This window comes from Stegodyphus dumicola, chromosome 6 (genome assembly GCF_044657685.1).
Source record: "Stegodyphus dumicola isolate Sdum_Otavi_A_Nest chromosome 6, ASM4465768v1".
NCBI classification, from domain to species: Eukaryota; Metazoa; Arthropoda; class Arachnida; order Araneae; family Eresidae; genus Stegodyphus; species Stegodyphus dumicola.
In genome coordinates, this window is record NC_140773.1 from 64,026,938 (window position 1) to 64,039,340 (window position 12,403).

At 30.3% G+C, this 12,403-nt stretch overlaps 1 protein-coding gene across 3 annotated transcripts in view; it reads right to left on the bottom strand.

Annotated features, from left to right (window-relative positions):
* Positions 1-6,415, bottom strand: part of Camta (Calmodulin-binding transcription activator) — a 360,727-nt gene extending 354,312 nt beyond the window's left edge. For all 3 annotated transcript variants that reach the window (XM_085818419.1, XM_085818416.1, XM_085818418.1), the window contains exon 1: positions 6,372-6,415. The gene's annotated coding sequence lies outside the window, so the exon portion shown is untranslated. The remainder of the gene's footprint in view (positions 1-6,371) is intronic.
* Positions 6,416-12,403: the final 5,988 nt, after the last annotated feature.

The following is a 12,403-nucleotide window of genomic DNA, read 5'->3' on the forward strand; positions in this document are numbered from 1 at the left end:
TAGAAAGGGGCACAAAAGATTCAGCTGTCTGAAATGACTTTAGAAATGGATGTAGAACTCCTGCAACAGAAATTAAAAAAAAAAAAAAAAAGGTTTTTGCCAAAAGTAGCTTTTCTGCTTTAACAGAAGTAGCTTTAACAGCTTCTCTCAGTCTTTCAACTGACACAGTTTTTGGTAGTTCGGATGATTCTACATATTTTTTCACATGAAGAAAAATATAGCTCTCTCAGCAACAGGTATGTTTTCACCCCATCTTAGTTCACAAAACTATAGCGGAAAAGTCGTACAGTTAGTGATGGCAATATATAGTCTGCTCGCTGAGCAGGACTGTCTTTAAATACTCTATGCATATTTTTAAATAATGTACTAAAATTCCAGTCAGTAGCTTTATGACCAGCCCTAAAGGCACGATGAACAACATGCAAACCACAGGACCCAATATCTAATGCATGGCAGGCATCATTATCTGCTAAATTTTCTTTCAAACCTCTGAGGAATTTAAGATTGACAATTGGTCCATCCGATGATACTTGCAGCAATTTCTTTTTATCTAGTTGCACAATATTGCACAATATTGTTTGGATATATTGCTTTTAACAATTTTGTGCAATTAAGTGCAAAAGAGACAAAAAAATCGAGACATGTTGAAATTGCGGCTAATCTTTGGAATATGGTAACAGGTAGTTTGGCGACATTTTGGTAAGGCGATAAAGGTTACTAGCTAGGACTTTAGCAGTGTACATGGATAAAGTCAAGAGTGTGCGCAATGCCATTTTTGTGCAATTCTGGGATTTTTTTCAAGTGAAAATAGGTCGACGTGAACATGGTTACCGTGTATGTGCAATTCTTAAAAACACGGGAAGCAGTTTGCGATTCTGCACTTTCTTCCAATTTCGCACCTAAACTTCTTCATGATTAAGCACTTTTGTTCCATAAAAGTTCTAGCATAAGCGTAATTCGGCTAGCAGATTGTTGGAAAAAAAATTTTGAGTAAAAAAAAAAAAGTCTTTACTTCGTGAAAACAAAATGGTGTCCAAACAAAAACTAGCAGGTTGCTTTAGCAGAGTTGGTCCCAAATTTTCGCCAAAAAATCGCCAAGTTACCATAATCCAAAGATTAACCGAAATTGCTTTTTGGTAAAAAGGGTTCCCCCCGCTTTTCGGTGTATTTCATGGCGCCCCTTGGCGAAAACTGGTGATTGGCCAGCAAGGCACAATTTCAAGATGGACATTACACCAAACCAAAATAACAAGTCAAAGAATTGCACAAACTCGGTATCCATGTACACATTGTTTTTTTTTCATTTAAAAAAACATCAGAAAATTGCACAAACTCAGCATTGCGCACACCCCAGACTTTGCCCTTGTACACATCGATCTATTTTCACTTAAAAAAATATTCAGGAGAATGATGACTTCATATAATGTTAAAACAAAGTTATTCATCACCAAAACTGAACAAAATTTGTAGCCAATCGAAGCTTAACTGCATCTTAAATCCCACAATGAAATACATAAAAAAGGAAATACATGTTATCGCTTATACACGATATGACGAAAAGGAAGTGTCGTCCTACCATATTTAGAAATTCTGTGTCTTCATTTTGTGACACACAAAATTCCTTAACAGCATCCGAAAACTTTCTAAAATTATCTGAACTACAATATGCATACTGCGATCACCACATAAATTCACAAAAATAAGAGTCAAAAATATTCTACGTAGTGCCAGACTGCCGGTGGCATTTCTTGCATGAACCTTTCTTGCGAAAAACCCATTCAAAGATATCTGATTTATCTTTATGTTCAACCTTGTGCATTTCCTTCATACAAACAGGACACTTATTATGACTACTAAGTAAACCTTCTTCTTTTACACACCAGTCAATTAATGCTTTTTTCGCTTTTGTTACAAATTGTACAGAAACTTCAGAGTAATCTCATCACATACAGCCATTTTACAGTGTACAGAAGAAAATAAGCACTGTACTTCTTAACTGACATCCAATATAGAAATTAATTTGTTCATAATAATATATAATTTTTTTATTGTGCAGAAAAGTGATGTAGCTTCTCTTAGGCAAGAATTAGGAAAAAAAAATTCTTTAAAAACAAAGCGGATTTCAATAGCTCTTTAGAATATAGTTTGTACAAACAAGTAATTTCAGCCTAAAAAATTGGTACTCTTCTGTTATCAGGGTCAGATTGAGAACTGTATGTAAGTATGCATGTGTGTATATGTATATGCATATTGTGTGTATATGCACACATGCTCCTATGTGTGCATACATATATATATATATAAGCATACATGACACATACATTTCTGAAACCGGTCCCAATAACAGAAGAGTACTGAAAATTTGCACAAAAAAAAAGTACTGATACAGCATGATACATGTAATTTAGAAAGAAGTATTTACAGAATGCAAAGCCAACCCCAAAGTGGGAGACTGCACTAAAATGCAGGACTATGTGCACAGTTTGAAATATCTAGTCCAGGGGTTACCAACAAGGTATTAACCCCTGGGGTTGATGAACCTTTTAAAGGGGTCACTGATGATCAAAGGATCAACTAAAGTTTGATAGCCAAGCATGCAATGACAATTAATCAACATAATCAAGATAACACTGATTACCAAAATATATATATATTAGTAAAATTAATAATTAACTGTTTATTGATGATGCTGGCTGCATCACATAGTAAAGAAGCAACCATATAAAATTAATATAAGGGGAGAAATACTGTAAAATTATTTAACATATTTTTAAAATCAATATTTTTTTAATATGCAAATTTCTTAAATAAATACAATATAAAAAAGTAAAACACAATAAAAAATTATGAAGAATGCAAAACTAGAATTGAAATGAGGAAACACGTTGAATGCGGCTATTTAAAAATTACATTAAGTAGTTTTATATCAAATATTAAAAACAAAATGCATTACTACATCGATGACAGTGACAGTCACATAAATTACAATCAATATTTTTTGCAATTAGAATCTGTGATGTTGTTTCTGAACACATGTATACACTTGTAAAATAGTGCTTATTTTTAAAAAAATTATTAAAAAATTAACATAAATCTAATAAACCATTTTTCAAAATTTTCATCATAACCTGTTATCCTTAGCTATATGCAATCATTTAAAAATACAAGGGAGTTGATGAAGAAAACTATTCCTTAAAAAAACAGTCAATGGAAGGAAAAGGTTGAGAACCCTTGGTCTAGTCACCGCATTGTAATTACAATAACAACAATAAGGCAAATTATGGTTAGACTTTAAGGTACCCCTTGTATCATGGCGAAGTTGTTGTTTCACTTATGGTAGCCCGAGTAGTTGAAAGTTATGGAAATCCTATTGTGACATAATCGGGTGCAAGATTCTGGGAAATTTTGAATCATGGGATGTTTTGTAAGCGCTTTTATGGTGTGTGTTGGTTTTATTGTTTAGACAGTAGAATGGCTGAATATAGTAAGATTAATTTGAAGTTTCCGTACGAAAGGGGAAAAGAGTGTTAATTTGACTAGTGTGTAAATGAAGGCTTACTTGGTAGCCATTATAAGTGTCCTGTATGTAGGAGAAGGATATGCGTCTAGTTGAAAGTAAAAACCATTTAGATGGATTTGAATGGGTTTGTAGGAAGAAAGGTTCAGATGTGGCGACGCCGATATACGAATTCGAGTTCAGATAATTTTAGAAAGTTTTTGGATGCTGTTAAGGAATTCTGTGTGCCACAGGCTAAAGACGAAGGAACTTCTAACTAGGGTAAGTGGATATTTGCTTTTTGTAGTACTTAAATGTATAACATGTTTTTCCTTTTTTATATTATTTTACTGTTTGGTTTAAAATGTAATTTATTGACATTATGTATTTTTTGTTTGCCTGTATTGTAGAATTGGGTGCTTCTTTGACTTTTAAAGTGAAAATATATCGATATGTACATGGACAAAGTGAAGGGAGTGCACAATGCAAGTCTGTGCAATTCTGGGATTTTTTTTAGGTGAAAATAGGTCAACGTGTACATGGATAAAGTCAAACGAATGCGCAATGCCATTTTTGTGCATTTTTTTTAAAGTGAAAATAGGTTGATGTGTACATGGATACCAAGTTTGTGCAATTGTTTATCTTGTTATTTTGGCACAAAAATCTCCGCTTTGCAAATCAAAATAATGAGTCAAAGAATTGTATAAACTCGGTATCCATGTACCACCAAAAATTGCCAAGGAGTACCCTCAACTATACGTTTACCCCTTAAATATATCCATAAATTCAATAATATGAAATAAATAATAATACATAATGAGTATGCTACAGAATGCAAATTTGAAAAGAATTCTTGAACTCTATTATCACTTATACATTATAATGTCATGATTCATTGACTTACGAGAAATGACATTTAAGCACTTCCATCATAAGTTGGGGACTTTTTATTTGTGAAACATTTGATCAAATTTTATAAATAATGATAAAATTTTTAATATAATAAAAGATTAATATATAATTTATCAATTTGTATAACGTTTATAAACAACTTATATGTATACAAATGAGCACCAGATATAAGCATTGTAAAATTAATATGTATGCTTCTTTTAAATTAATTAATAAGAACAAAATGCAGAAACATATAAATGATATCTTTAATTAAAAATAATAGGTGGTACTTGTTGCTCATCTGGGTGATTTATTTCAACTGGGAGTAGTTTCTTAATTAGAAAATTCAATAATGCTATCAATTTTTCTCTTTTCTTCATACATTTTGTGATAACATCTGGCTGCTTCTGAAACTTGCTTTTCAACTTTGAAAACATAAAAATTCTGATCGATATTTTCAACAAAGTTCACATAACTAACTTTAATGTTGTAAAGGTCATGTTGCATTAAACATACAAAAATAATATTTGTATATATATACTGGCAGTAAGATGAAATTAGGGGATTTTTAATCTTTGTTTCTGGCCGTAAAAGAAAGCCATCGTAAGTCTGCTTTGTAATATATATAGTCTCTTCAAAAATAAAAAATCTTGTCTTAAAAAACTACCAGTTCATTTGAAAGTTAGCAAACATTAGTTACAAATAATAAAGATTTCACAGTCTCAATCTTTTAAAATCTCAAATAATAATAATTTCAATTTTATTTAGCAAGGAAAACTAAATTTAAAGATTCATTAGAAATCCTTGGACTATGCAATTATTCTAATATCATCAATCATCTGAATAACTGGCATTTATACAAGTGGAATAACACATAATTAAAAAAACAATCATATAAATTAAATACACTTAAGATTGATTGAAAACTTCAGAAAAGCTATTTACATTTGGAATAAATATGGAATTCGCTCCAGATACGGTTTCATAAAGAGGCATTTTAATTAAAAAAATTTTAAAGCATTATATTCCATGGTTTACCCAAAATTTAGAAAATTTTTATATAGAAAATTACAAACACATCATGATCATTTCTATATATAATATTGGTATGAAATGTTTGAAAAATACCTGAGTTTAAAAACCATCGAGCTATTGTTTGCATATTAAATATAAAAAAAATATTTATATAGACGTAAAATTTTACCAACAAAATTTTAAAAAAATCAGTACACAATTCAACATTTCTTTAAAGAAAATAAAATCGATATTACAGCTTATAAAAAATAAAGAGAATTTGAAATAAAATAAAAAATTAACACACTAGCAAAAATATTTTTTAAAGAAATTTATTTAACGGAAAAAATCATTATAAAAGGCTTCGAAAAAATATTTAGTTACAGTTTTAAGCATCTGTAAATTTTTTTAACAGTGTTCATAATATTTTGCATAAAAATTAAGTAAAGACTTTTCACAAAGTGTATTTAAAATAGGTCAATGAGATTATAGAATTTTTTTCTTTCTCATATCACAAAAATCATACGCAATAAACATACAGAAACAAAAGGAATTAATTAAAATACATAATTTTAAAGTTTAAATACATAATTTTCAAGTTAAGTAATATTTCAACCAAAAAATTATAACAGACTGCGGCCAAATTTTCATGTCGCAAAACAGTTGTAATAAAAAGTCATTGTAGAATCGCAGCTTTAGTTTCTTAACATTTATTTTTCAATAGCATACGCGGAAATTTAGTGCAAAAATGACGCTTTATATAACGAAAAACAAAATATTTGTAATAGAACAGTGTATGACAAATCGCTGTCAAAATTTCGGCTTTCATATTCAGCATTATCTTAGCCGTAGGAAGCCGGATAAAATAAACGAAAGCAAAAATCTGGAACAACTTCTTAAAAATCTGAAGCTTTAAACAGAATAACAATATTTACAATCATTAAATCTATACGAAACTCTTCCTTACCTATGCGAAAGACAGACAGACAGGCAAAGTAGACAGATGTCTTCTTTTGCACTGACTACGTCTTTCTGCCCGTAAAGCGAAAAATGAATCGCGAACAAAAAATAAATAGAAAAAGAAAAGTTTGTTGAGAAAGAAAGAAATTCATAGCAAATGACATGAATTTTTATTTATAAAACAAATTGAAAAAGTGATAGTATTTTTTTATAAAGTATAATTTTAAGTTATAATATTTTGGCAACATTGATATAAAATTGTAAAGTCCGTTACAATTATGCGACTACAAACGCTGACGGTTTACGGAAGTTAGCGGGTCTCACGTGACTGGTGGCAACAATACGTCACAAACTATTTGTCTGGGTTACTATAATTGGCTGTTTTCCACTTTTTTATGTGAATTTCGAGAAGTTTAGTTTATAGAAAATCCTTAATATCATGATGTAAACAAACACCGATGGCAAAAAATTATTTGGTAACTACATCCATTACGTATTGATAAATGTTTCGACATGATTACATATAACTGCATTAATAACCAAATAAAACAAACTTAGATTACAAATGCGTTATGTAATGGAGCATGTAACTAAAACTTCAGAATTGTAGAATCCGGAAGATTTTTTTTCCGATTTAGAAGTATAACAAAACACGAGCAGTGTTCTAATAATTTTTAAATCTTCATATTCTTTAATATTACTGCTGTTTTTGATAACATGATCATAACATCATTTAAAATAAAATCTAGTAATTCTGCTGAATACTGCTTTTCATGAAAGCACGAGAATATTTTAATGGGATTATTAAAGTATCTGTAATAAAGAAAAAAAAAAAAGTAGGTTACGAATAAACAGTAAGTAAAAGGAAGATTACTAATAATATATATTAACTATTGTATATATGTGTAATTTTGTGAATTGTGAAATAATGATATTTGTTCATTTTATAATTTAATAATGTTCATTTTATAATTTAATAAATATTATGAAAAAGCTACGTACTTTTTAAAAAATCATTTGCACTTGTTTTTCATTATTGCATTTAAGTTTTATTCATTATTTGAATCAATATATATAAGAATATAAGAGAATCGTATACATTTTACAAGTAAAATATTATACGCAGTATGAATGGAGATATGTTACTGTAAGATCCTAAAGTCTGGTAAATCCTAGGTTTTACCAGTAAAACCTAGCTTTTACCAAAGTAGCTTGTTAAAAGCTCGAAGTATGCTTTAATATGATTCCACTTCAGCCTTTGAGGTAAAACCGAGGAGTTACCAATGCCTTCTGGTAAAATCCTGAAACATTTATTTAAATCAACCTTGAATAAGCCTCCGCACACAAATTCCGTTATGACACTTTTCTGTTCCTGCCTCTCCTTATTTGCACCATTCGCAGTCTAACTTGGACATAATTTAAACAAGTGTAAGCAGCTACGATCTAAAAAAGAAGAAGTTTGGGCGCAAGTGCAGAATCGCCCACTTATCGATGTTCACATGGACAAAGTCAAGGGAGTGCGTAGTGCCAAGTTTGTGTAATTCTCTGATGTTATTTTAAGCAAAAATAGGTCGTTGTGTACATGGACACTGAGTTTGTGCAATTCTTAGACTTGTTATTTTCAAGTTGGCGATTTTGAGAAATGCGCTAAGCAGGGGTGATTCTGCACTTTCCCTGAAGTTTGTTTCCATTTTTACATACTTTGCTTTTTTTTATTTTGCTGATGGGAAATGAGTGATGTTATGCGGAAAAAGATTATGACATTTTGTCTGAATTTGTAAAAAATAAGCCTGATAACTGCTTTTATTTAACAAGTGAGAAATATGTGATGGAGAAACAAACAGTTCATTACAGAAGGTTGAAACGCTGTCGTATTCTAATTAAAGGAAAGGACAAACTTATAATATCACTATTTGCAAAAATCCTATATTATGTTACAACTGATGAAGTCTTCAACACAGCACTCATATTGCAATTGGCCATGGTGAAAGAACTTGCATGATTAAAGAACTGAATCGTAAGTACAAGAATGTAACAGTAGAACCTATTTTCACATATTTAAGACTATGCGAACCATGTCAGAAGAAACAAAAAACTGTGAAAGATGGGATTGTAATTAAATCAGTTGTGCATAGTGAAATGAATTCTCGATGCCAAGTCAACCTAATAGATATGCAGTCCAATACTGATCATGATATGAAATTCATTTGAGTGCATCAAGATCATCTTACACAATTTGTCCTACTCCGAAGTTTACACAGTAAAAGAATTGTTGAAGTAGCATATCACTTTCTGGATATTTTCATAGCTTTTGGAGTCCTGAGCATTTTTCATTCTGATAATAGGAGGGAATTTTGCAACCAAATCAAATCATAAACAGTTTATGTGAAATGTGGAGTGATATAAAAATAGCTCACTGAAAACCGAGACACAGTCAGTCACAAAGTTCTGTCAAACGGGTGAACCAAGATGTTGAGAACATGTTGGAAACAAATAAGATAGGAAATTGGTCAGAAGGATTAAAATTTGTACAAAAATAAAAAACAAAGCATATCAGGAAGGATTCAAATGTTCATCTTAATGAAGCTATCCTGTGATGTCCTGCAAAGTTGTCTTATGAAGCTAGGACTTGCTAACTCAGTTTTGCAACATAATTTGATTAGTAACATGACCACTGAACAGGATTTAGAAAAAAGTTATAAGTATGTATTACTAATGAACGTGTGGTTAATACAGAAAATGGGAAAACTAATCTCGAATCAACAGTTGATTTAGAATTGCAAGATAATAATAATGCATATGAAAAATAATCAGACATAACAATGGAAGCAGATACTAAAGTTTGATTTGAAATGAAAGAACCAGATATATGCTCTGACACAACGGGTGCAATTATCAAGAAAACTCAAAATGTGAAAGTGTTTCGAGAGACAGTTAAGGAAGGACTTCAGAAGCAGGCAAAGAAGATGAAGACTGTGTCTACTAAAAACTTTCCGAAACCTACATTTGGACAAACACTTTTGGAAAAATGTTAAAATAAAAGTACCTGATATTGATAAATCAAAAATGGATCCAAAATCAATAATAGCCGTTATTAGAGATATTTAAGATGATGAGTTCTTATGTTTTTGATAGTAAGTTCGGTAAATTAAAATCGTTGTAAACAGGAAAGCAGTTTATTTTTTGTAAAGAAAAATTTTTTGAACATTGAAGAAGTTGGTATAGAAGAAGTAAGTGTATGTGAAATAGTAAAAAAAAGAAAAAAAAAAATTTCTTTAGTTGGGGGACAAGGACTTAGAAAATGCAGCTGTTAAAAAAAGTGTACTACGAACATCTGTTTGTGCAAATCAGCTGATCTACTTTGTAAATCCAAATGCCATAACAATCAAACTTGTTGTAACAGGTAATAAAATGTATTAAAGTAGTAGTACTAAAGAAAAACATGCTACAGTTTTCTTATTTTTTTAGTTACGTGCTTATTTAACTCTACCTTATATGTTGTGGTATTTCAATTCCTAGGTTTTTAATCTTTTTTTTTTTTTTTTTTTTTTTTTTTTTTCTTTCTTCCTCGTTTTCAATCTTAGAACTTTGTATTTATTAAGTAATAAAACAGAAGCTGCTTACAGTATCATCTGTATTCAGGCTTACAGTACTGGATATTAAGATCCTTCAAGATTCAGTGTTATTCAAGTTTGGCATGTTTGATAGTGAATACAAGTAAAATATGTTACGAATAAGAAATATTTGAATTTCAGTTATTGTACTTGATACTCAAGTCATAAAAATGTTATTTATTCCTTGTTAGTTGAAATCATATTTTAGGATATTATGAGTTAAATTTCGTAAACTATATACTTAAAAAGAAAAACCTTTGAAAATTTGTCCTTAGGTGATAAAACAATATTAAAATATAGCATATAAGCATAAAATTAGAATTCAATAGCCAAGCCAGAATTTAAATTACTAAAGTTTAAAATGCTAAATTTAAATTACTAAAGTTTAAAATAGTGTGAAAAAAGTCTCATGTTATTTCGAGCTTCCCAATTATGTTTAAGTAGAGAATTCTTTGTTAGAGCAGGACAAAGAAGGAAGTGATCACAATCCATAAAGCCAGAATGGCAGAGATAATCAAGACTATTACAAATTCCAGTCTTACTCATGTGGACAGCCCAGCAATGATAATCCACTGATCAAAACACAACTATTGTATCTTCACAAGGGCACCAGTCTAGTAAATCATCAAAATCCTTGAGTTTTTCCCTCAATGTAAATTAAACAAAACCCTGCTGAATTTTAAGCTTCGTGGCTCAAAGTTTATCTGAGACATCTATGAAAGTCTAAGAATGTTGTTGAAACTTGAGTTGGAAATTTGTATCTCATGAGACATGCACAGTTGTCCAGTTCAGTATAAAAGTAACTCTTAGGGTTGTTTTTTTTCAATGCCAGTCAAGGCGAAGAATCTGATTTTGCATTTGTTCTTTAAATCCTCAAAGGCAGTTATTAATTGAGTGCTGGAATATTTCATAACAGTAAGTAGGTTTGTAAGTTGTAAATAAAGTGGAGGTCGCATATCCCCACCTTACTCCTGTTGTTTAATTACATTGAGAAAATTATTTATCCTTAACGTTAGTTCCTCCACCCATTAATTCCAAGACCAATTCCTATTTAAGACAATTACCATGTAGTTAAATGTTTAGAAACAATTATTTCAATGATAATTCCTCCAATCCATTAATTCCAAGACAAATTTCTATTTAAGACAATTCCCATTTAGTTAAAAGTTTAGTATTGAGGCACATGGATATTATTATATAAAACTCCTAGTTAAAAGGCTTGTGACACAATACAAAAGTTATACAGGCTTTTCTGTTTCTATGCATGTTATTTAATTGGCACCAAGTACTCAAGTCTTCATGACATCATTTAATTAACTATTTCTGTGTACCTTTTTTGAGGATGGAAGACCATGTCACCAAATTTTCAGCATACATCAATACATTTACATCCCTATCTTCTAACATAAATATAAGGTTGTTGACATATATATTACAAAGAAACAGCTGAACATAGTATCCTAGGGAAGACGGGACTGAAGTTGCTTGTGATGAGATATGAGTAAAGTGTAATGCAATATGTTGTGTTATTCATAACACAGTGCATTTATTATAAGACAGATCATTTAAAAAAATCATTATTTGAGTTTTGCATTTCTATTTTTTATTTTATTTTCTATTACTTGATTCTTCCTTTAAAACAACTGTAATAATAGAGATACAAGACTGAAATAATGATTTTGTTTCTTACCTGCTTTAAAATGAACACACTGTATGTCAGTGTTAGACTAATATCAAATTATATGGAACTAGAAGCATATCTTCTGTCCTTCATTTCTTTCCAAATTCAGTACCATGCATCATTTCATCATGTGGTGGAATATGCGAATTAAACTGTTGGTCATACAGGTATAATTCCACTGCGCTAATGCTGCAGCCATCCAAATTTTGATAGAGAACACCCCTGGGGATACATCTGAGTGTCTTCCATTCCTTCTTTCCAACAAGCTACTCTAATAATTTTGTGGTTCAAATGTTCGTTAAGTTCCTAAAAACGTTATTGATGCTTCTTCTAGCTTTTCCACCAAAATTTGCATTAGTGTTATCCTCACAATAGGCAATGATTTTATAGTTCAAATTATTATTTTTTAAAGTAGTACTTATTGAATCAAAAATTATTTCTGAAGTTTCACCCAGCAGTGAAATAAAATCTAATATTCTAATTTTAATTTCTGTTTCTAGATCAAAAAGTTTAACAATTGTGGAAAATAATTTTAAATTTTTGTGGTTGGAAGCATCATAATATATGGATATAAATGTGCATTTAAAATCTAATTGTTTCTGCAATTCTGAAAACGAATATAGTGAAAAAACATTACAAATAATTGCTTCAGTTTTTGTCATTGCTTCTGCAAATTTTTTGTCATACAATGTTTTGATCATTTACGATGTACAATCAATTGATCTGAAACTTTGATTGTGGTTT